This window comes from Lipotes vexillifer, unplaced genomic scaffold, assembly GCF_000442215.2.
Source record: "Lipotes vexillifer unplaced genomic scaffold, Lipotes_vexillifer_v1.1 scaffold311, whole genome shotgun sequence".
NCBI lineage: Eukaryota > Metazoa > Chordata > Mammalia > Artiodactyla > Lipotidae > Lipotes > Lipotes vexillifer.
In genome coordinates this window covers 2457775-2482774 of record NW_006791012.1, presented here as the reverse complement: position 1 = coordinate 2482774, position 25000 = coordinate 2457775, and the positions used below count along the sequence as shown (strand labels likewise).

Genomic DNA, 25000 nt, shown 5'->3' with positions numbered 1-25000 from the left:
GGTATTTTGTGTTCAATTCATGCAACCAAAGAGAGTATTCTCTCTCTGAATATAAAAAGATGGCTTTATTGAAGTTGACCGAGCCCACAGTAGGTACATACTTTAAAATCCGGTTTTATGATCATGTTTCACTGGAGTGCTGTTTCCCAACCAAAGAATTTTGTTTTCTAACCGAACTGGGCTATACCAATTAAAATTGCAAAGGCTACAATGAATTGAACACGATTAATTTGACAACAGAAACAGAAAAGTTCTTTTTTGGGGGGAGGGGTGGCAGATGTATGCTATTTGGACTGGGAATAACTTCTACACATAGAATTTTAAGCATTTGAGATATTTTATTGTTCAGAGAAAAGTTGCTGATTTCATCACAACTGTAAGTCTAGCAAAAATGGAGCCTGGAAGAGTAAACTGGTTCAGAGCTGAGGCAGAGACTGGTAACCTCTGACCTCTGCCTTTTACTGGAAAACGATATGCAGCATAAATCCACGGGGCCTACTTCCTTTCAAGTGTGCGTATGTATATGTTATGGTGTTGCTGTTCACAGCACTATAGCTAAGATGAGGTCAGCATTTCCATATGAAGCCCTACTTTCAGAATTCAGCTTGCACCAGGAGTTTTCAGAAGGGTGTAAATGGACTCTCAATTCTTCTTCCTGTACTCCAGAGTTACTACATGGGGTCGTAGCCTAGTGTTTTGTTTGTTTGTTTTTCTTTTTCACGTCTTGCTTTTTAAGACGACCGTCAGGAGGGTAGTTTGGCTGCTACTTTGAAGGCTTGTAAACTGCTGAAATGCATTTGTTTAAAATGGAAACATGAGTTTTCTTAAACATCATCGGATAAAAGGACTTTCAGAGGGCAAATGCCCCACCCCAGTTCTTCCCCTCTGACCTGTCGGAACAAGGAATCAGGAATTTCTCAGGTTCCTTTCTCCTTCAACACGTGTTCTCTAAAGGCCAATTTAATAGTGCATGTGACCGTAAGCCGTATACCCTTCACACTACCAGAGTTTTCCACTTACATCGTTCCTCTTTCTGTTTTTTCATATAAGACCACCACCTCGTTTTTCTTTTTAAAGCATTTTCATATACATAGTCTCATTGGAATGACCTCAGTTGAACCTGCCCAAAACAGCTCTGGTGGCAGATAAAACAGGTCTAGCCCCATTTGACAGAGGAGGGACAGAAGCTGTGGATGAGCTGAGCGATTTGTTGAAGCCCTGGTGCAGCATCAGCCCTCATGAATGGGATTAGTGCCCTTATAAAAGAGGGCTCAGAGAGCTCCCTTTCCCCTTTCTCCATGTGGGGACACAATGAGAAGATGGGCCCTCCCCGCACTGCCCTCTCCTGGGCAGTGCGATTTATTCCCTGCTAAACGCAGAATGATGCCTGGAAGTGTTGCTGTAACAACTTCAGTGCATTTCCATGCCAACCACAACGCTTCTCAACTCTTTTTTTCATCCCTGGGACCTGTGGAGCTGGGTCTTTGTGCAGCCTTCGGATTAGCTGTGCGCAGTGGCTTTTCCGTGTTCTCCTGTCTGCCTTTTCTGGCAGGCAGGGATGTGTAAGCCGTGCCAGCATTTGGCCTGTAGTGCATGTCCTAAATAGTTATTTACACAGTTTGAGTCCATTTTAGTCAACTGGGTAAATAACAGCCCTCTTCAAAAGATTTATAAATCCATAAATATGTCTTTATACATACCCAATAGACAGAAATAATTCAATCTGTCAAGAACATATCCAAAGAGGTGTTTCCCTCACAGATGAGAGCAATACATATTGTAAAACTTTCTCTACTGTATTATTTGTACTGCATTTCTTTTTTCCTCATTCCTTTTCAATGTTTGCCACTTCATGATGGCACCCAGGGTACAAAAGAAAGAAATCCCTTAGGCTTTGGTCCTCTGTTAAATAACCTTGTCTGTGGTACAAGGTGGGCATGTAACAGGCTCTGTCCTGGTCTTTTGGACTTTCAAAGTAAAGCAAAAAAAATTGGTCATCCAGGAAATTTGTAATGTTCTGACAGATTTCAAACTTCAGTAACAGTTCCTAGTTAGAGTTCCAGCAATTTGGGGGATTTTTGAGCGTCTGACGATTTGCCAAATGAGTGGCTCTTGTGGTTGATAGAGTAGTTTGAGTCCACATTTTTACCTAAGCATAAAAAAGTAAAGTACAAAATCCAGCCCTGGGCATTCTGAAGAGAATATATGTGAAGTATGTAATCAGAAAATGTGAAAGATATTATTATTATTCAGGGATTTGATGTTTATTCATGATTTACATAATATATCTCTCCCCCAACTCAAATTATTTATCATGGCAACTCTTCTTATGGCATCTACATTCATTTCATATTAACACTTGTGGCCCCCTGCTTAATAGCAAAGCGCCTTTAAATGGACATTTAAAAGGAAGGCCTAACATCTGTGTTTGGTTGGGGATTCTGCTGCTGCGGCTGGGACATTGATTTTGTCTACTTTTTAACTTCCTCAAAGCACTTCCAAAGATATGAGATTGGATTCTTATTTTCTCACTGTCAATGATTTGCTATTTTCCCATTTCAGAAGGGAGAAAAGTAAAGCTCAGAAATATTGAAGTGAGTCACCATGAGAGTCACCTCCAGATCTTGGTCTCTTGCCTTTGTAACTACTTTAGGATGGGGTGTTTTCAGGACCCCCAAGCAGAGTCTCATAAGATGAGGTGCACATTGGCAGATACTGTTCTCTTTCATGTGTCTTTCTTATCCTACTGTGTGTGGCTGCCCTACTGACCATAATCAGGGTCTATTGTAGGAAGCGTGTAGTCTGGACAGGGAGAACACCAAGCAAATCTGGTGCCTTTCCCCACCGGATTGTACTCCTCCCAGGAGGGCTGCCGCAGACACTATATAACCCATAAGCAGCCTTAGCTGTGCTTGACCACATTTTGAGTTTGGGCACATCTCTGTTTTGGGTTGAAAGTCAAGAGAGACGAATACATGATAGTAATAAAATAATAAAATAACGTATTACGGACTGTCAGTCAGTGTAGGTATTTCATCCCTCACTTTGTAGAGGAGGTCACGGAGGTTCAGAGAGGCTGAGAGACTTACCCAAAGTCACATACTGGTTGGTGGTACAGTAGGGACTTGAACCCATACCGTCTGACTCCAAAGCCCAAGCTTCTATTTGATGTGATACTGGAGTGTGACTAAGAATGGGAAACAGGCCCCATTCGAGGCCTGTTCGAGAATGGGAAATGGCCTCATTCGAGGGCCATTCTTTCTGTTATCAGTTCAGGGACTCTTCCCCCAGTGTCTGCACTGGGCCTGGCACTCCGCTCTGTAACAGTGACAGAGCTGTGAATAAAACAGAATCAGCATTAGCCTCAAGGGGGTTCTACTCTGCCGGGGACTGAGAATCCGGTTTTGTGTGCTGAGTAGAATGATGATCGAGCTATTAACAGAGAAGCAGGATGATTGATATGATTAATTTGTATCATGTACTAAGAGCCTCTATACCATTTCACTCATTCTGAAATTTATTGAATTGAGAAGAGGAGCCTACCAAACAAGTAAAGACATTTCTCTTGCAGAACGTTTCCCACTTCAAGCTCATCTCGTTTTCCTCTTTTGTGAGGATAAAGAAAGTCTTATTTCTACATAGAAATTTGACGTGAAACATTTCAGCCCTAAAGGACTTGACTTGGTCTCTAGAACTCCTAAAATGCACTTATGAACTTCTTTGGGGGCCAGGACTCAGATCAACAATAGTATCTTTGCTCCCACTAAAAAAAAAAAAAAAAAAAAAAGGAAAACCAGCATGTTTCTGTAAAGAGGAACAATTGAAAAGCATTGCTATTTCTTTATAATAAAATGTATCAGTAGCGGCCAGTGCCTCCCACTGTCCCCTCCCCTCCACGCCAGCTTTTGTAGGAGGTCAGGCAACCTATAGGCAGAAGGCAATTCCATTTATTATTGAAGGGAATCTCGAGGCAGTCGTTTCAGACCTGTGAAGCCAGCAGGCAGAGCTGGGTGAGAGGGAGCGGGGGTGTGAGGCAGGGAGAGGGTTGTAGGAAAGGGCCGCATTTTGTTCCAGATGACTAAGCAACGATTTATATACCCGCTCGTCTTTTTACATGAAGAAGAAAAGTAATAACAGCCCAAACCCAGGCATTTGAAACAGTCAGCTGTCTGATGAATAATGGGATAGGTGGGAAGGAGCTCTCTGATTGGATGTCTTAATGAGCAATTTCGCACAGAGTTTGGGCTGCTGTTCCCCTTGACCTTTGCCCTTTATTGACCAAACTGACACTTCATTTTTCACATACTTCCAATTATGTCTCGGCTTAAGTGTTGCCCTCCGTCCTTTATTTCTTTCCTATGGACAACTTGAGAGTAGTTGAGGCCACGGAAGATATTTTAATTTGAAAATCTACCTTAACAACTCAGGTTTAGGATACAATCTGTAATCCGCGGTTTTTTGGATGAAGACACAAAGTGAATACTGCTTGTTTTGAAACAGTTTTCTGTTTTTCTTTTTTTTTTTTAATCTCGACTTATTTTAAAAACAAAATGTTTATAATAACCTAAGAACCCTGAAAAGGAAGAAAAATGTTTAAAAAGTAGGTTTTTTTTTTTTTTTCCTTCCTTTCATTTGTCTGTTGGTCAGAGTGACTTGAATGATTTTAGATCTGTTCACACTTACCTCTTAAGCCTTGTTCTTCTCTGGGAACTTCTTATATTTCAATGGCACTAGAATGCATATTGAAAAATATGCTTTGGTGAGAAGAGAAAAGGAAAATATAATTGTGACCACAGGCCTTAGCCCTTGGGCCACTGCAGCCCTGTGTGGTACTTGAGTTACATTTAATGTTGTATTCAAATTAAAGTGTGGTCTTTGCTTGCAGTGGCAGGCAGAATAGGAAAATGATTTCCTGATGGGAAAAGTCAGGTGTAAAAAAGAAAGGGGAAGTCATTACACGCTGCAAATCCATGTTATCCAAAGGTCCATATTATTAACTTATCAAACATGTTGAATTAGATGTATGGACAGAGAATTGTTTTCCCAAGAACATCCCATACTCTAGTCACCTTACCTTTTATTGACTCATTAAACGTGAGTAACCGTTTTCTGTTCTCCATTTGCTTGACTTCTAGCATCATGAAAGCAGATCGTCTTAAAACAAAGAAAAATAACTTCATCATCTAAAAGTCATAACTGTTTATTTAGGGGCGTGAACTTGGCCATGAGTGTTTTCACAGAAAGTGCGTCTTCTCACTATTAGGCTACGTCAGTAGTAAACCTGGTCATTGCTTTTCATCTTAAACAACTGAAAAATTCATTTGAAATTATTTACTCCCAAATAGATTTCCCTCTAACACAGAAGTATTTGTCTCAAGTAGATGAAGTGTTACCTACTTTATTATGTAGCCCTCTGGCATATCCATCGCATATTTTTACTATAATATGGTAATAAAAGAATGTAAAAGGCAGACAAAGGTTCTATCTTTTTCTGTAAGGTGACCTCTGTTACCAAGTAACTGCTTTACTTATGAGCTTATTAAAAACTCAAAAAATGAGCTTTTCATACTTCACGGGCATTGATGTGAAAATGAGCTGTCCTGTGAGTAGTTTTCTTGATCATTTTTAGAACAATTGATTAGCCAAAGAGCTCTGTCATTAGTTGACATTGACTGATAGCAATTTGTCACAAGCTCTGAAGGTCAGCTAGACAGTTGGAGTTTCAGCCTGCTTTTGATTGACCTTTACAGAGTCCATCCTCACGTGACTGGGTTTGAATGGGTCTGACCCTCGATTGGAAAAGGCAGGGTATTAGTCAGCAGGATCATTTCGTACATTTTCTGTTGATTGCTTATTTTTATTTATGTGTGAACTCAAGGTCTGGATAGCTTATCACATTTTGTACTCTAGTTTTTGAAACTTAAGAGGTGTGATACTTGTTAAGTATGCTCTTAAAAACCACAATTCTGTTTTCCCTCTGGTTTGCAATGTTACGGTGGACTTGGTATGTGACGTAGACTTTGCTGCCGACACTTGCCGTTGTCACCTGTGCAGATACCCGGGTTTTGTTGCCTGTGATGGACTGGAATTTTGTTCTTGTTGTGACTGTTTCTTAAGAGATACCAACTCCAGTGTGGCTTGTAGGGCTTCTGAAATTATACACCAGTTCTCTGACTTTCCTAGAATTAATGACATCGGTCTCTCAAGAATCCCGTGATAGTTTAAAAAGTGAGTGGTAAAGAATTCTATGAATAATGATGTTATGTCAATTCATCAGGAAGTCCTACAGCCAGAAGGTATGAAAACTTTTTAGAAAGGTATCTTCTCTTCAGTTTCACTCAGTCTGCTGTAAATTAGAGAAAGCTTCTCTGGCTATAACAACATTGGCGTTTCACCGAGAGTGGGATTTCTATTGTAGTGGACCTGGAAGTTAGTGATTCATAATGCTTAGCTCTTTCTTTCCAAAACCGTTAAGTATTTTTCAAAAACACATCTCGTGTCGAAGAATATATTCCACACTCGTATTAATAACATGCATTTTACTGCCTTATGTAAATAATAAAAACGGTGACCTGAGCTTTAAAAACCCAGATCCTACTGTGTAATTAATTATTTAATTCAGTTTCCAAATAAGGCCTTTCTTTTCTCTTATTCTCTCTCACCTTCCCTTCTTCTCTTGATTCTGCATTGGGTTTTAAGCTATAAGCAATAACTTGTTTTTCAGGTCCATCCTCCTAGGCATTCCAGGGCCACCGCACAGCTGAAACATGTGTTTCAGTTTCTACCCAAGAAAATAAACCAGGAGAGAATCCGTTGTCCCCAGTGGTGGATTCTTCACAGGGGGGTCATTCTTGGCAAGGCAGAAGTGAGGAAGTTAATTTTAGGGGAGCATCCATTTAATACAGCCCAAGGAGATAAAAAGAGTTTAGAATTATAATCACTTCTGCAGATGAGCCAAAATATGCTCACAAGTTGTATTTAAGGAGGGAAATATAAATTTATGCATTCTAGTCAAGTCATCAAAAATGGATTAAGCACTTACTGTGTGGAAGGTGTGCTGTGTGAGGCTATAAAAATGAGTAGGTCATAGTACCTGCCCTCTGGAAGTTCGTGTGTGCTCCCAAGAGCATCAGGCATATATATGCAAGTGAAATATTTGCTAAATGCTGAATATTCTTAGGGAGCTCTGAGTGTGTTTATTTCACAACACACCAATGACCCAGACACAGTGAACTCTGTGGTCAAGGCTGTTGACTGAAACACAAAGTGGCTAGGATTTGGCCTAACTTGCAGAGGGACACCTCTACCTTCATCCTCTGACTGCCGTATAAGTTCAGCATCTCTGGGCCCTATGAGGCCACTCTAGGGATCTTGGTTCAGTTTTCCCGTGTGGCCACCTGGGGCCTTTGCTGTTTGAACTAGTGGGGTCATCATTGCTTTCTCCACCTTTAGTCACGTGGCTGCTGACTCATACTGATCCTCTTCAGGGGACCTTGACATTGTCTGGGGGGGAGGGGACCCCTTTGGCAATTTGGTGAAGGCAATGGATACCTAGTCAGAGTAATATTTTTATTAACACACAAAATAAAATACATAAGCTTATAAGGGAAACTAATTATACTGAAATCCAGTTATGAAAATATTTTATTTTTAAAAATAAATAAATAAATTTATTTATTTATGTATTTATTTATGGCTGCGTTGGGTCTTCATTGCCGCGCGCGGGCTTTCTCTAGTTGCGGTGAGCGCGGGCTAATCTTCGTTGCGGTGTGAGGGCTTCTCATTGCGGTGGCTTCTCTTGTTGCGGAGCACGAGCTCTAGGCACGCAGACTTCAGCAGTTGTGGTGCGCAGGCTCAGTAGTTGTGGCTCACAGGCTCTAGAGCTCAGGCTCAGTAGTTGTGGCGCACGGGCTTAGTTGCTCCGCGGCATGTGGGATCTTCCCGGACCAGGGATCGAACCCGTGTCCCCTGCACTGGCAGGCGGATTCTTAACCACTGCGCCACCAGGGAAGTCCTAACAAAGTTTTTTTTTTTTCGGTATGCGGGCCTCTCACTGCTGTGGCCTCTTCCGTCGTGGAGCACAGGCTCCGGGCGCGCAGGCTCAGCGGCCATGGCTCACGGGCCCAGCCGCTCCGCGGCATGTGGGATCCTCCCGGACCGGGGCACGAACCCGCGTCCCCTGCATCGGCAGGCGGACTCTCAACCACTGCACCACCAGGGAAGCCCCTAACAAAGTATTTTAAAACACAAATCGTAATATAGTGATATAAGTGCTTCGTTTTAATATGCATTAAATAACAAGGTCTAGCAATAATTCTGTTGTCTATCACGTTTTTGAAATAGTGATGAATGTAAATGGTGTCTTAAGATATTTGTAACAACGGTATTGTATTATGTGAATATGATTTCCATGGGTGACAAAGCCACAGGTCCTACTAATAGTTCTGTGGTTTGTTACGTACCTAGATACACACTTGAAGTAAATGCTAATTGCAGTTAGAGGTCAGTGAGGATAAAAGGTTAATTTTTTTTTTTCCCTTCCAAGTACTTGGATCTTATAAATTCTAACCATGGATCCCCTTGTAGGGGAGGGTCTGTGTAGCCCAGGTGAAAAACTTCTAAACTAATTTGTGTCATCTGCAGGAAGTATTCTGTGAACCCCCAGGTTGGAGGAAGTGATCCTCTTCTGTGTTGTCAGGGCATCCTGTGTTTTACCGTTTCTCATATATTGAAATGAGCCATTCATGCATCAGCCTCCCCAGGATGCCCCCTGGGAAGGGACTACGTTGTCTTCATCAACTCTCCTGTGCCCAGCATAGTTATGACACATGGCCACTGATGGATAATTATTTATTGAAGAGGGTTGGGAACCCTCTCATGCTTTCAAACTGTGATTACACTACATTCCCTCAGGACTGATTTCTTTTGGGTGCCAGCTGGCTAATCTCACATGGTAATCTCTGTCAAAATGTAAATAGATACGTAGGTCTTGTGTGTTCCCACCCGCCGAAAGGCGTTTTAACCGGGGCACTCAAGGAAAGATTCGACAGGTAGCTCTTTCAGAAGTTGGTGGTAGATGGGTTTGGGGATGTACCTTAAATCACGGCATCCACATAGTTGCTGGTTCTGCCTACTCCTACACTTGAGTTCCATCCTCTGGCCCTGAATGGGCTTCCAGTAGAGGATGGGTGGGGACTGGCTACAGCATTTCAGTATCTTTTGAGGGATCTTAGGGTAGAGGTTAAGGATGAATTACAGGAGTAACTGTGCCACCCTGGGAGGATGCTTTTATGTCCTGTGCTGTTCCCAGCAGCAGACATGATTCCATCCCCTGGGATGTGATATTTAGCTCCTCTCCTGAATTTATCTCTCTCCCTCATGACTGCTAGCACTAATTAAGGATAGTGGTGGAGGTTTTGGCTGTTGGCCTAGCAAAAACTAACCCAAACAGTAAATTTATGCCAAGCGTTTTCCTTCAAAAGAGGTGGGCGTTGTCTACCTCTTACATTGATTGGTCCCAGAAGTGTAGTTGATAAGTTGGGGTTTGCTCAAGTGTCTGGCTTTGTGGATTAGTTCAGTCTTGCAGATAATTTTCCATAATTACTTAACCTAAAAGCATTCTGTTTGATTAGTACAATTAGCTTTAGCCTTCCCACATTTACCAATATCAACCCGTATGCATTCCTAGACGAAGCTTATTTTATCTCCTAACAAAGAATGGAAGAGGTAGAACTTCCTTCTACTTATTCCCATGTCAGGAGAAAAAGAGAACATGACCTTACCTAGAAAATCTTAAATTTTCTTCAAAATCGTATATTTTTAAGAAAGGGGGAATTGAAGAGTGAATGCAGAAAACATTGAATTTGCCAATAGGTTTGTGGCTAGGTTATTAACATTTAATCAGTTCTCTCTCTCTAAACATTTCATTTGTTTTAGTTTGACTCTTTCCTTGAGTGCCCCTATTACAGTGCATCTGTGAGAGCAGGACAGTTAGCACCCTGTACCTTTTGTACTTTGATACCTTAGGAGAAAAAGGATATATCTTAATTTTACAATGCTTTTACATATTTTCCTTTCCTTTCTGTGAAAGGATTTAAGGAAGTTAGCAAAAGTATACAATAGGATTCAAACGAAGTAGATGAAGATATCAGAATGAAAGGAAAATAAATGAGAAGTGAGTCTTAAGGGTAGTAAGGAACAATATGAATTATAGGATCATGTCCATGTGCTAGAAGTAGGCAGTTAATTTGGCGCTGAGCTTCCTAGCAGCCAAAATGAAGAGTGAAATATAATTAGTCACAAGCTTTAGAGCATCCATGGAAGTGTTGCTCAGAAGAATCCCTTTGACAGGCATTAGGACCCACACGTGCTCACCCAGGGAATCCAGTGAGGTGTGTAGGGCCCCTCTACATTCCCCTCAGCTCCTAGCACAGTACTGCAAATAGAGTAAGTACTTGATAAATATTTGATTGATTTGTTCGGATGTCTGGATTTATATTCAGCCCATTTGCACTTTCACTCCTTGGTATCTAAGGTTGTCTTGATTTCCGTAGTCGAAACAGATGACAACCTGTCTTCATATGAGCCACAGTGCTGATCATTTCGCGAGGCCGTGAGACCTTTTCCCACTTTTCCATCTCCTTCTTCTGACCATTTCATGGTGAGCCAGCTCCATTCTTTTTTCCCTGCACCTGGGGCTTGGGATGCAGGCGAGAACGCTCTTGTCCTTCTCGTTATTATCCTCTGAAACAGGATTAATGGAGCCAGAGAGATTCAGATAAGTGATGGTGAAAATGGAGATGTCGAGGGACTGCGGTGGGATACCGGGATGGGGATATTCAGGGGCCAAGGTCTTTAACAACGGAAGTTCTGATGGAATATGATTTCAACCTATAAAATAGGAGCAGACTGTGTGTTGTGAATATTTGGATTACCAAGCACTCAGAACATCTCCTTATGTGAAAGGAATTCTTTTAGTGCCAATAAAAGGTATTGTTTTGGGACTTCCCTGGTGGCGCAGTGGTTAAGAATCCGCCTGCCAATCCAGGGAACTCAGGTTCGATCCCTGGTCCGGGAAGATCCCACATGTCACGGGGCAACTAAGCCCGAGAGCCACAACTACTGAGCCCATGTGCCACAACTACTGAAGCCCGCGAGCCTAGAGCCCATGCTCTGCAACAAGAGAAGCCACCACAGTGAGAAGCCCGCGCACCGCAACGAAGAGTAGCCCCCGCTCGCTGCAACTAGAGAAAGCCGACGCACAGCAACGAAGACCCAACACAGCCAAAAATAAATAAATAAAAATTTTAAAAAAGGTATGATTTGATATTGTGAATTTTAAGCTGATGAGAGGAATACTCCCAAAAGGAGAAAAGGTGAAGACAGAAATAGTCCCATTCACTAACTCACTGAGTACTAATTGAATGTCCACTATGTAGTAGCCCATTGCTAGATGTGAGAATTGAGAGTGAAAGAGGCTATTCCTGGCATCAGGAAGCTGGCAGTCCTGTGGCGGCAGAGCAGACAGTTCACACATGGTAGGTTAAGTCTCCTGATTCAGTGGGTTCAGTGTAATTTAGAAGCAGAGGAACAGTACCTAACAAACTGGTAAAGATGGAGCGACTGCCTCTCCCTATCCTTCCACGGCAGGCATCCTTAATAGATCACAGTGCACTTTCTCACTGAGCTTGAATGGGACTTGGATGTGGGTCCTTCTCGGCACAGCACTCCAGGCAACCACTACCGCAACCCCCAGAGTTAGCCCTGGAAGCAACCTGCTTTCATTCCCAACTCCTAGCCAGCTCCCCCAAGGAAACTTGGGGAACTTGATAGTAACTTGGTATGGATGGTGAAGCACAAGGGCATACGAGGCAAAGAAATTAGTTTGTGTAGAGGCATGAAGGAGAGAGAAAGCATGACACTCCCGAGGCTTCCCGTATGCCTCAGTGTGAGCAGAGAACGTGGGAAAGGAAGAGTCTGAGGTGAGGCCAAGAGGTGGCAGGGCCAGACCACGAAGGATCATAGATGTCATCTTTGGGAGCTGGGAGTTTGTTGGGAGTTGGGGAGCCACTGGAAACGTTAGAGTTGTGTCCTGGTCAGATCCGAGTGAAGGAGGGATGTGTGGGGAGGAAGCTGGGCCAGTGTTGCTGCTGTTCAGAAAGGCTGAGCCCACGGACTGAGGCGGGCGGTGGGGGAGGCTGCAGAGAAGAGCTTTGGAGGAGGAAACTGGGCCAGACTGAGGGGTGCGGGCGCGTGGGGTTCAGAAGGGCCTGGAAACAGGCCAGGTCTCAGAACACTGCTTTCTAGACCACAGGTCCCTTCTAGCACGCTCACTGTCTTCTGAGGGTAGCCTCCCAAAGGCGGGCTGGCCACTGCTGGCTCCGGCTTCTCCTCTGGACACTCTTCCCACCCTCTCCGAGGGTGGCCCCCTGAAGCCCGGCCACCACCCTCTGCCGCCCTGCTCTCCCGCGGAGAAGGCTCTGGCTCCATGGTGACCAGGGGGCTGCGCCGAAAGGAAGAGGCCAGCCAAGCTATCATGGGAATCTGGTGACTCATTTCATCAGTTTACTGTTCTGAACTTGAGGTGACTTCCCCCCTTGCTTGACAACTGATGGATGAGCGTTTCCTGAGTATCTGCAGAGTAGATGCTTTGTTTCACGGGCCTTCGTGTTCATGGACTCCCAGTGGGTCCTAATCCTGCCTTCCCACTTCCCAGGCGGCTAATTTCTCTTTGTGTGTAGAATCTTCAAATTACCTGCCAGACTTAATCGACTCCAGGAGGAAAATAATATACTCTTGCGCCTGCAGATACAGCTCTGGTTCCTTCCACTTTTTGCCTGAACCTTAAAGAATGAAAGATACTTCTTTATACTGTAACAGTATTTTCTTGACTCACAGCACTCTCACCTCGTACTTAATATGTCTACGTTGAAAGGTGTCTTTTAACGTTTCCAGATGTCCTGAGCCTCTTTTTTTTTTTTAATCTTTAATGGAGTATAATTGTTTTACAATGTTGTGTTAGTTTCTGCTGTACAACAGAGTGAATCAGCTATATGTACACATATATCCCCATATCCCCTCCCTCTTGAGTCGCCCTCCCACCCTCCCTATCCCACCCCTCTAGGTGGACACAAAGCACGGAGCTGATCTCCCTGTGCTATGCAGCAGCTTCCCACTTGCCATCCATTTTACATTTGGTAGCGTATATATGTCCATGCCACTCTCCCTGATGCTCTTCATAGGAAAGGAGTCAGCTTCGGAAGATATTAATTGCTCCACTAAATGATGGAATGTTAATCAAAGCTACATAGCAAGAAGTAGAAGCATTCCTTTAGGGCTCCAAGAATATTCCTTAAGCTTATTTTTCATAACTGAAGTGGAGGCCGTAGGCTTGTGTTATGTGGGTCAGAATCATCATCCTAGATCGTGGCCGTGGTCCTTAGATTTAGTTTCCGTATTTCAAATGGAGGCAGTAGGTTTAACGTGTCTTACTTTGCAGCTGGAACAGATTCTATTTTTAATCTGTAAATTGAATGTGGCGAGGAGCCATGTGCTGCCCAAATCCAAATGCATAACTCCTGTTGCTATCAGTGAGTTTCCTGATGGATTGGAAAGAAGTATTTATTCCAAATATCTCTCTGACTCTGTAGAATTAAACATGCTGAACAAAACCTAGCACTGTTCAAGTTAAAACGAAGTGTTTTCTCAGGTAGCAACCATGCTGGCTTAAAGGAATCATGCAACAATCCCAGATAGGCACACACACACATAACCGTACAATTGGTTTTCAGGCAGAGAGAGGCAACTGGGCTCAGGATCCTGGGTGGCAGACAGAGTAAAGGACATGGCTGTACTGATGCACAAAATTGCCTTTAAATAGAAGAGATAAGGGGAGAAAACCTTCTCTTTGTATGGTGCTCTGCTCATGGGAATGCACACATTATTGTTGGTGAGCAGTTCTAGCAAAAGCCCTCCTGTACTTTCTCACTCTTATTACACAGTGGTGGGAATGGTATGGCAATGTTTGCTTAGAATGGACTGGTGTTTGCATCTATAAATAAATGTACTCAAATCATAATTGTTATTAACAGGATTGCTTGATTACCTGGCAATCGCCTTGTTCTGAGATAGCTTTTGGATCACCTGTTCGCTGGGAACATTTGACAGACCTATGTTTATTACCCAATTGAATGTCAGTAGCAATTGCAGCTAAAAGATAAACAAAAATGCAAGTACTTGTTGACCTTGACTTTTTTCCACAAGAGATTGGACTTGATGGCTCTATTGCTGTTGAGCTGATAAGGGTTATAAACAGTAGTTTAAGGAAAATGTTTTATTCCCAGAGGAAAATACCCTATGTGCTGTGGGAAATGGCAATAGCCATGTATACCCTTTGCCAGATTCCCTTAATTCACCTTTATTTGGCCTGTGGGAAAAGGATATGGGTGGGGGGGAACTTTTTATGGCTTTAATATACATTTGCATAGATTGTTATAAATTGTGAATGGTGTAGTCAGCAGATCACATACAATTTTAGAAGAAGCCAATGAAGTTTCTGTGATTTATGATATTTAGTAATATGATTTCTTCGTACACTATCACGTTAATATAATACTGTGTTTCAGAGATGCAGAGCTTGTAAAAATGCAATATGGTGCCCAAATGCTCTTTCAGATTCTAATTAAAAACATAAAAATGTTGTTGGTTAGTAATCTCACTAGGGGCAAAGAGAGAGAAAATGAACCTGGTGAATATATTGACACGGGACACTATGAAAGGACACTGGGGGATGTGGCAATCAGCACTTTTCTTTGGGCACAAGTCTTATTAAGTTCCAGATTTGAATCAAGACATTTTGGGCCATTAAGGATTCCCCATTTCTTGGTGAGGCATAAAGCCTCGGCGACTTGTCCTATTTGCTCTTTAAAATCCCACTGCATTTTCCTTTTGAGAAGAGGTGCTTTGGCTCAATGCCACTGGCTTCAACTTTTGCTCTTAAAATGTTGTTTTGATGCATAGTGTAGTGATGGCCGAATTGATTTCTGTGCATAAACGGTGGCCTAGATTCTTGCCCTGTGGAAATCCATGGAATTAAGAACTGTAGGTTCCCGGAGTGATAAGAGGTAAGCAAATGATTAGGTATGCATGCAGGGAAAAAAATAGAGATGCTTGTAGAATGGAAATAAGAGTCTATATAATTTGCAAGTTTCATGTAAATGTAAGCCACTAATACAACTAATAATTTAATGCTAATATGTGAGAGTGAGTAAATGTAATTCTAATCATTTCCTGTTTGGTGTGTTCTCAAAGAATCCTGAGCAAAAATATACTGTATTGAAATATTTTCCCGGCTACCCAGGATGGAAAGGCTGGTCTGCTGACAGCTGTGGCCCTTATGAGACCTCTGGGATATTGGTGGCTCAAATTTCTTTCTAGATAAAGTTGTGGGACAGTTTGAGATTGCAGAATCTTAGCCAGAATGTCTTGCAGAGATGTTTAGAACACTGGGCTAGTGGATTGATCCCGTAGACATACCAGCTGAGATCTCATCCAACATGCCCTTTTAAAAAGTCACTGGTATTATTTACTAATACAGAATATATTTTTCTAAACATATTCTAAGTATTTGACCTTTTACTCCATTTGACAAAGTACAGATTTCCTGGTGAAGATATCTCGGATAAGTTTTGGATACACTTTTATGAGAACAGGCCCTTTGAATGAAATTTTAAAATATAAGGAAAGAAGGCCATGCCGTAGATGACTAGCAGGGAATTTTGTGCTGTCGTTAAGGAAACAACAGTGGCAGAGCAGAAGAGTTCCCTTCTCCCCACGCTGGTCCTCTTTGCTAGGCCCCATTTCTTTATCTGTGAATTTCTTGGGAGAATCCCTGCTTGCTGACTTCCACTTTTCCATGAAACTGTTGTGAAGAACAGTGGAAATCTTTGCAATGACAGATGCCATTGCGGATTATTATGATATCCATTACCTGGTGGATGAAATTAGGAAGTTTATTTCTGACATGGCACAAACCCTTCCCTGTGACAGAAAGACTGTAACCTAGAATCTTTGTAAAAACAAACAAACAAACAAACTGCATCCTTAGGATCACTGGTGATTCTCTGGTTGATACATTAGAAGTGCACAGAGGCGAGTCTGCGCCTGGGGGGTCCCGGTCCCTGGCCGCAGGAGGGTCCAGGGACTCTCCGCTCAGGCTCCTCTGGGCTGCATGAAGGGAGCTTTCTACATCCCTCCTCGTCGTGACTGAAGGATGTGGCAAGGACATGAATTGTGTGTGGCTGGCTCTCTGTCCCGCTGCTAGGAAAGACTTCTGCGTTTATCTGCATTTTTCTGAGCACCAGTCGGCTCTGTAGCCGCCACCCAGGCCACTTTGTGGGAAAGCTTTCTTTATGGTGGGTGACGTGGCATTTCTTGTCACTTCCTCAAATTCCTTCCCGCTGCCTATCAGCATCGCTCTGGACTTATCTGGGTTGAGCTTCAGCCAGCCAGAGCTAATCCTGGTTCCTATTTCAGAGGGGCAGAGTGACAGCAATGACGCTGCCATTTCTTGGCTTGTGACCGGGGGTGCTGGTGGGGGGAGCCGAGAAAAGAGGGGTACGAGGGTTGGGGGCCATTGGCTTGCTTTTCACACCTGATACCTTGAGGGTCCTCTTCCCTTCCTGCCATCACGCTTGCTTCTCCCAAAGGCTGACAATACTATTTATTTCAATGTGCACTTGGGTGTAACTTTTCCAACTGTAACCTGAAGAAATAAAGGGCGTCTTTGCCTGAACTTGCTTTCATCCCATCCCTGAGGTCAGCCTCTCAGAGGAAGTCTTATGAATTGGGATTTAGAGGATCAGAGACAGATGGCTCTTTTGTTCTGATTTTCCATTATTTAACAAATATTTATTGAACATCTACTATGGGTCACACACAATGCTGGGTGATGGGAAGGAGAAATCTTCTAACAAAGAGTGTATTTTTTTCTGGTTTTCAGTTTATGAGATGTGACCACCCCTCTTAGTTTGTGAGCCTTGTACCGCTAATCTTATAGCAGCGCAGCTCTCCACGTCTCCGTTTTATAGGTGAGAATTGCCTAAGGTCTCACAGGGAAATACCAGGACCAGAATCAGCCAGGTTTTTCAACTCCAACACCTTTCCTTCGTACCAGGTTAAGAAGTAACCTAATAACTGGTATCAATTTATTTCTGAAATGCATTCACCAGTTCTCTCACTGGGAAGAGAGGAGAGAGAATACAATTAGGAAGGATCTTTAGAAGGAAGTGATCAGGCCCTTATACTTCGTTCATTCATTCATTCATTCATTCATTCACAGAGTACCAGGCACTGTACCTAAATCCTGAGACAACAAAGATGAATAAGACCAATTCCTGCCCTCAGGGAATTTACAGTTCAGTGTTTGTTGCTCCCCTCACTTCTGAATTAGGGAATATCTGGGACAAACATATTTCCTGGTGCTGTCCTTTTTAGGAGCTACCTACACTTTCATCCAACTTGGTTAATGCTCTTCACTAATTTTCAGCCTTGAGGCGGGTTCAGTATGTGATTAGATCTGAAGATTGGTCTCTCCTCGTGGAAAAATGGCCTAAGTTTATATTCTTTGGGTAGAAGAACAACGTAAACACCTATAACATGTGGGTACTATTAACATCTACTTATTGGGTTGTTGGGAAGATTAAACAAGTTGGTATATAGAACTTAGAACAGTGCCTGGCACATAGTAAACATTACATATGTGTTAGCTGCTATCATCAGCACCGTCATCATCAGCACCATCATCTTCCTCATCGTTTGGTTTGTTTTTCTCTAAGAAAAAGAGAGACTCTGGTTAGTACTGGCACTGATTTCTGAGTGTGAGTGATGATGTAGCAGGGAATCGAGACTCTAGTACTATTCCCAAATGTGTCTTCACTTTACGGTGCAGAGTGTTTGTTTGCCCTTTTGTGTCAGGACAGAGAGCCCTCTAAACTCTGTGGGCCACTGAGATTTCCACCCATACAAGACTCCCTTCTGTTGTCCATCACTGTCAAATGTCTTGCCATGTATCTGTCACTTTTACCATAGGAGTTGAGGAGGAAGTGACTGAGGAAGAAGAGACTTAGATTGCAGATGATACCTTTCTCACCTCAGGCCTTTGGTCCAGTGGATTCTTCTGAAACAACAGCTAGTATTATTTCTACACCACATATTAAGGTGTCTGTGAGAAAAAGAGGTTTGCAGTGTCAGTCAGATGACATGTTGACTGGCATACCTTTTGCTGATGGTCAAATTGAGGTGGGTTCTGAGCTCTCCGAGGACCTGGGTGGAATTTCCTCACAGGAGCCCAGTTAGGATGGGAAGTGTATTTGCCCACTATGACAATTTCTTCTGGCATCTCTGGTCTCATGTTGTCACATTGCTCTTTGGCCTTTGCTGAAACTATAGGGCAGTATCAGGCCTCTGAGTTTCAGGATGCCTTGTTATCAGTAAAGGTTAAGATACAGGAAGATGTCTGTCATACAGAGTGAAGTAAGTCAGAAAGAGAAAAACAAATACCATATGCTAACACATATATATGGAATCTAAAAAAAAAATGGTTCTGAAGAGCCTAGGGGCACGACAGGAATAAAGATGCAGACGTAGAGAATGGACTTAAGGACACAGGGAGGGGGAAGGGTAAGCTGGGACGAAGTGAGAGAGCGACACGGACATATATACACTACCAAACGTAAGATAGATAGCTGGTGGGAAGCAGCCGCATAGCACAGGGAGATCAGCTCGGTGTTTTGTGATCACCTAGAGGGGTGGGATAGGGAGGGTGGGAGGGAGACGCAAGAGGGAGGAGATACGGGGATATATGTATACGTAGAGCTGATTCACTTTGTTATAAAGCAGAAACTAACACACCATTGTAAAGCAATTATACTCCAATAAAGAAGTTAAAAAGAATACAGGAAGATAATCCTTCATATTATAGATAAATTTCACCAAATATTATATGGAGCTTGAGGACTAGCTTTATAGCAATTGCAGTTGGTAAAATAAGGTTCCAAAGGCTTCCCTGGTGGCGCAGTGGTTGAGAGTCCGCCTGCCGATGCCGGGGACACGGGTTTGCGCCCCGGTCTGGGAGGGTCCCACATGCCGCGGAGCGGCTGGGCCCGTGAGCCACAACTACTGAGCCTGCGCGTCCGGAGCCTGTGCTCCGCAGCGAGAGAGGCCACAGCAGTGAGAGGCCCGCGTACCGCAAAAAAAAAAAAAAAAAAAAAAAGGTTCCAAGCATCTCTTGCCTATTAATAGTGACTAGGAAAGGTTGAGTCTGGGAAGTTATGGGGAGGCAAAACCAGATTTACAGGCATGTCTTTATTTGTTTATAGCAAATCAGCTTTATTACTGCTTCTTTCACCTGTAAGTTACTGGTGGTGCCGACCGCCCACTTTCCCTCTCCCCCACTTCGTGTTTTATGTCTCTTCTTGCTCTCCTTTATATGTACCACGTTGTAGCCTAGTTCTGATGAGACCATAGAGAGTCTATTTCCTATTTTGAGTATTTTAATTTTTTTCTATTCCCTCTCTCATGACACACTAAGGTGCTTGAATATTTTTTTGAATTTTTTAAATTGAAATATAGTTGACCTACAATATCGTGTTAGTTTCAGGTATACCACAAAATGATTCGGATATATTTATATATATATTTAAGATTATTTTCCATTATAGGTTTTTACAAGATATTGAATATAGTTCCCTGTGCTATACTGTAGGTCTTTTTTGCTTATCTATTTAATGTATAGTAGTTTGTATCTGTTAATCCCGTACTCCTGATTTATCCCTCCCTGCGCCTTTCCCCTTTGGTAACCATAAGTTTGTTTTCTATGTCTATGAATCTGTTTCTGTTTCGTATATAGATTCATTTGTATTATTTTTTAAATTCCACCTCTAAGTGATGTCATAATATTTGTCTTTCTCTGTCTGACTTACTGAGTTTTTGATATTAGTTGAAAACCCATCCCTTTTCAAGGGAGTAGAGGTGGTTTCCTAACAACCAACATGATCCTGTTCCTTTTAAAGAGAGGAATTTCTTACATGTGCGGTGCTGACTCTGTTCTGTTGTAGCACAGTACAGTGATGGTGTTCAGGGAGCCTCGATCCAAAGACAGGGATGTCACATAGAAAATGGAAAATACAGGGCAAGTCTTGTGGCACATTGCAATGAGATTTTTTTTCCCCACATATTATTTGTTAGCATTTTTTCCAATTTTTTATTAAGAATAATTTTCATATGTACAGACAAATAAATGAATAGTATAGCAAATACCCATAACTCACCATTCCCGTTCAACAGTTGTTAACATTTGGCCATATTTGCTTTGTCTATGTACACGGATACACACACATATGTATATATGTTACTATATATTCCTCTTCAGTACAGTATAAAAAGAATATTTAAGGAACCATACATTTCTGAGATTTGGATACATCAGTGATACCTACATTCCCCCATCAAAGCACTGAACTACTTATTTTGGCATCTTGGAAACAAATGATGAAATATCAGGAAAATACGTGACTCTATGTGAGGATCAGCTCATGGCGATCAATTGCTATTTTAAATGATTGTCTATGTGCACTTCACGCTGGGAACTTCTAGGTGTCTTTCTATGAGGATGTAGGACAGACTGGGAAGACCACTGTCGTTGGCGTGCTGGTGATCAGGTGCCATCCCCACTGAACAGTTTGCGAGCCCTGTCCTCTGGGCTGGATGACTCACACAACCTCACTGGGATGGAATTTCTTCTGTAAATTAAAAAAAAGAAGAGCTGGGCTAGATAACTGAAGTGTTTTCCTTCAGTTCTGAAACAGTGAAATTCTAAGAACCAAGTTGAAATTTTGTGTACAAACCTAGATAGAATGAAGAACTTCAATAAACATATACATACAGATTGAAATGTATAGAAAGTCAGTAAATTCCACATAATTTCAATGTCATGAGGAGAAATTCTGAATCTAGGACATAGTATTGGTAATAACAATAAAAAAGTACAGATCATCCCCAATATCTGAGTTTTCAGAGTATCTGGGTACAAGTTAGCGTCATAGATTTGATTCTTTTACAGACAGATGTAGCTGAAAAGGTCCAAATGCATACAGCTTTTTGATTAGATGTGGAGTACATAACTGCTTTATTTGGCTGTTACTGACATTTCTAAGTGTTTTATTTAAATGGTTTTTTGATTTATTTACTGTTTTTATTTATTTAAATGTTGGCATTCTGCTCTCCCTCACCCAGTGTACTTTTTCTATGTTGAGGGAGGGATGTGGGTTAGGAATGACTGGGACAAATGGATTAATGTGTTAGGTCAAGTGAAATATTGTTTTAGTTAAATCATGTTTGAGGTTGTCTTACAAGGTTTGGAGAGGATTTTCTCTCTTCTTTTTCCTCTGACAAAATGTATACATCTGAGAATATGAGTCAGTCAAATATACTATGAGCTCTAGGGAAATTATTATTTTTTTCTCCTTTCAAGAAATGATGAAGAATTTTTTTTATCTATTGATACAAATCAGCTGACTGTATCAGCATTTGTTTGTTATCTTGTATTGAATCTGTTGTTAACAAGCTGAATACATCTGCCCCAGCACACAGTAATAGAAACTTCAGTCTGGTGGCGGTTAGTGAAATTTCCAGCAAAATCTTGTTAGTATAACATCTGACCTAATAAGCGGCATTAAAGTTGGGGAGGTAGAGGAGATAGAGGTGTTGCTATCCCTAATGTAAATATCTCTTTGCTGCTTACCTGCCAATCTTGGATTTCCTAAAGTTAATTCTTCCTAGAGTTTTTCGTTTTTAACTATTTGATCAGAAGATTACACTCTACAGGCCAGCTAAAAGGGATGTGTTTTTTTGAACCTCTTCCATTGTTTTTAAAATCATTGTTTGTGTTGTAATCCTTTCAAAATGCTAGCTGCTTTCCTGTTTAAAGAGTAAGGTCTTTCCACGGGCAGATCACCTTCATTTAATCTTCTGAAAGTGCATACTTAATTCTTAGCAACAGTGCATTTTTAGCATCAAGACCATATTACCAAGAAAAACTGAATCTCGTAAACAAGTAGAAAAATAAGCCTTAGTTGTCTAAGAAGGTAATTGCGTCTTGCTTTTGGAGCCTTATATATACATCCCACTTGGTACAATTAGCCTCTGTAAACATTTGAACTTCTTTGTAGTCGAAACATTATATATTTCAGGAAGCAGATGAAGGAAGGGTTTTCAGGTTGATTCCTAATATAGCTGGTTTACTTTTCATTGTTGGTGTTGCTTTGGGGTTTTATTGCATTAAAATGTATCTGTGATTGTTCATATAAACTTTCAACCAATTTGCTTAAATATTGGAAGCCGGCAGGATGTGGAACAAGCATGGCATTGTGGAGAATATCACCCTGGCCCGAGTCAAGGGTAGAATGCTGTGAAAGCATTGTGCTAATTTTAGCTTACAAAGAGGATAAAGATAAACTGCCTACTGCTAGTTTGCCATATGCTATCCTGGTGATAATATTCGAATGCAAAATATTCCATAGAGAGTCTTATTGTTTCAGTATGACAAGCTTGGATAAGAGTTAAGCAAATTTCTACTCAGTAAGTTTATAAGAAATAATGAAGTAAAACAATTCTCAAATGCAGGTAGATGAAATCTGCTCAATTTATTTTGGCTTTATTGACTTTCATGGGAGTTGACAGAATTAGTTTTGGTTTATATGTGATCCAATTTTATCTATTTTTCACATGTAAATCTTAAAAATCAATCTGAATAAATATTGATCTCTTTCAGAGGCGCAAAAATATAGTTGGGATTGCATAAAACTGCTTAAGAGGCAGCATCCCTTGAAGTTCAATAAAGGAATAAAGGCGACCTGTTCAACTGGTTTTAAAATAACACTTTAAAAAGCCTTTTTAAAAATGAAAAAGTCAAAATCCATTACCTTTCCATATTCGGCAAATTCAGCGCCTACGAGTGTCTGACCTATTTATTTGTCACTGAGACCACTTCACAGTGAAGGGATTGTTAGTTCCTGAAAAACTGAGAAAAATCCAATGTGCATAGCGCATTTGCAGATGGAAAGAGACTGTGTACCCAGATTTGAAGGGTGGGTTGGCTGGAAGCTTTGTGTTAACAACTGGTGAAAAGCTTGACCTTTGTGTGACCTAGGTCAAACAAACCCCCGACTCAAGAGCTCTCCTTTGACATGGATACCTGTTTGGGGAAAGGGGCCAAAAAAGGGGGATGAAGATAAAATTATGTTCTGGACTTACAAGCTTGTTTTTTTAAATGTCCCAGTTTACTTGACAATTTGGGGGCATAGTGTCCATCGGGTGGGGTGTCACAAAGGACCACAAATCTGTTTGTAAGTGTCAAAGGGAAAAGATGATCAGGAAACAATCTTTTTTTCTTTCTTTCTTTCATACAGGCAACACATAGGGTTTTTTCCCCTCACAATGCAATATGATCTGGGTCGTGATTCAGAGTTGAATGAATGGGCTGAGCTCCACTGATGAAAACATTTGATAATGTGGAAAATAAAAGCCCTGGCAAGGAGGAGATGGCAAGGCTTCCATTGTTTGTCCCCACACTTTGTTTTTATAGGGGTTCTCACAGGAACAAATAAATTGGAGTAAATAAAAGCAAAATAGCACTGTTAGTCCATATCGTGGCCTCACACATGCTCACGAGTCAACTTTGGCAGGAAACTAGCAAGGGTCTGTTCCCGACCATTTGGCGTTGCATCTTTATCTCTCCGGTTCATTGTTTGCCACTGAGTGCTTAAACCTCAACTTCCCAAGTAAAAGCTTCCTGTTGCTTGCTTTTAAATATAGTTTTGTTACAACAACATCACAAAAATGAAGAAATGTATTAAGGAAGCGAACTGATGACAGGAGGAATAAAGCAGGTCTAGTCCAATGTGATTCTAAAACTCCAGGGCTCACTCAAATCCATGAGGCGGGTTACTCTTGATGCAATCACTAATAGTCCCTTTTGGCTACTCAGCTAGAGGAACCATCCCTCTGCCTTCACAGGAGGTCAAGAGTGAAGAACAACGAAAATGGTCAGTGTTTCTGCCCTTTTGCTGTGTTTGGCTCACTTAGTTTTAACTTTTAAGCATTGTTTGTGACTGGGATTTTCTGCGCTTTCAGTTGCAGCTTAGAGGAGATCGTCCTTTATTAATTATGCTCCTGCTTTGAGATACTTTAATGTCAGTATATCTGAAAAATTCTATCCATGCCTATGGAAAATATGGTTCTTATTCCACCTTAAGGGATGGGGGTTACTCAGATACTTCCTGCAATTTTGGAGGAAAGCACAGCAGTTTTCTCAGGCCTTGGATATAAACAACATTGTTTATGCTGTTTCCACTCTTGTAGTCCTCTGTTTGTGCAGGCTCTAACACAAGTAGGTCTGTTTTGCATTTAAAAAATTAGTGCATGTTTTCAGAATCAATCTATCAAGTTAGGCCAAGAAATGCCATAAGAATGCATGGCTGGGGGTCACCAAATTCTGGCTTTCAAAACTTACTTGACAGCCGCTTACAGCTCTGGTTCTACACTCACGTGCGAACCTTGGTACCCTCCTTTAATGCCACGATGGAAGCAACTGATTCCGGTCCCTGTCTCCTACTCGTTGCATAATACACTGAAAGCTGCACCAGAAAATTATTAACACCACTCCAATGACCCTCTTCTAAAATTGAAGTATAGATGATTTACAATGTTGTGTTGGTTTCAGGTGTACAGCAAAGTGATCCAGTTATGTGTGTGTGTGTGTGTGTGTGTGTGTGTGTATACACACACACATATATATAAATCTATTCTTTTTCAGATTCTCTTCCCTTATAGGTTATTAAAAGATGTTAAGTATTGTTCCCTGTGCTATACAGTAGGTCCTTGTTGGTTATCTATTTTATATATAGTAGTGTGTATCTGCTAATCCCAAACTCCTGATTTATCC

The 25000-nt window shown here is 41.7% G+C and overlaps 1 protein-coding gene across 5 annotated transcripts in view; it reads left to right on the top strand.

Annotated features, from left to right (window-relative positions):
• Nucleotides 1-25000, top strand: part of MEIS1 (Meis homeobox 1) — a 140041-nt gene that overhangs the window by 29909 nt on the left and 85132 nt on the right. The gene's annotated exons all lie outside the window — the stretch shown is intronic.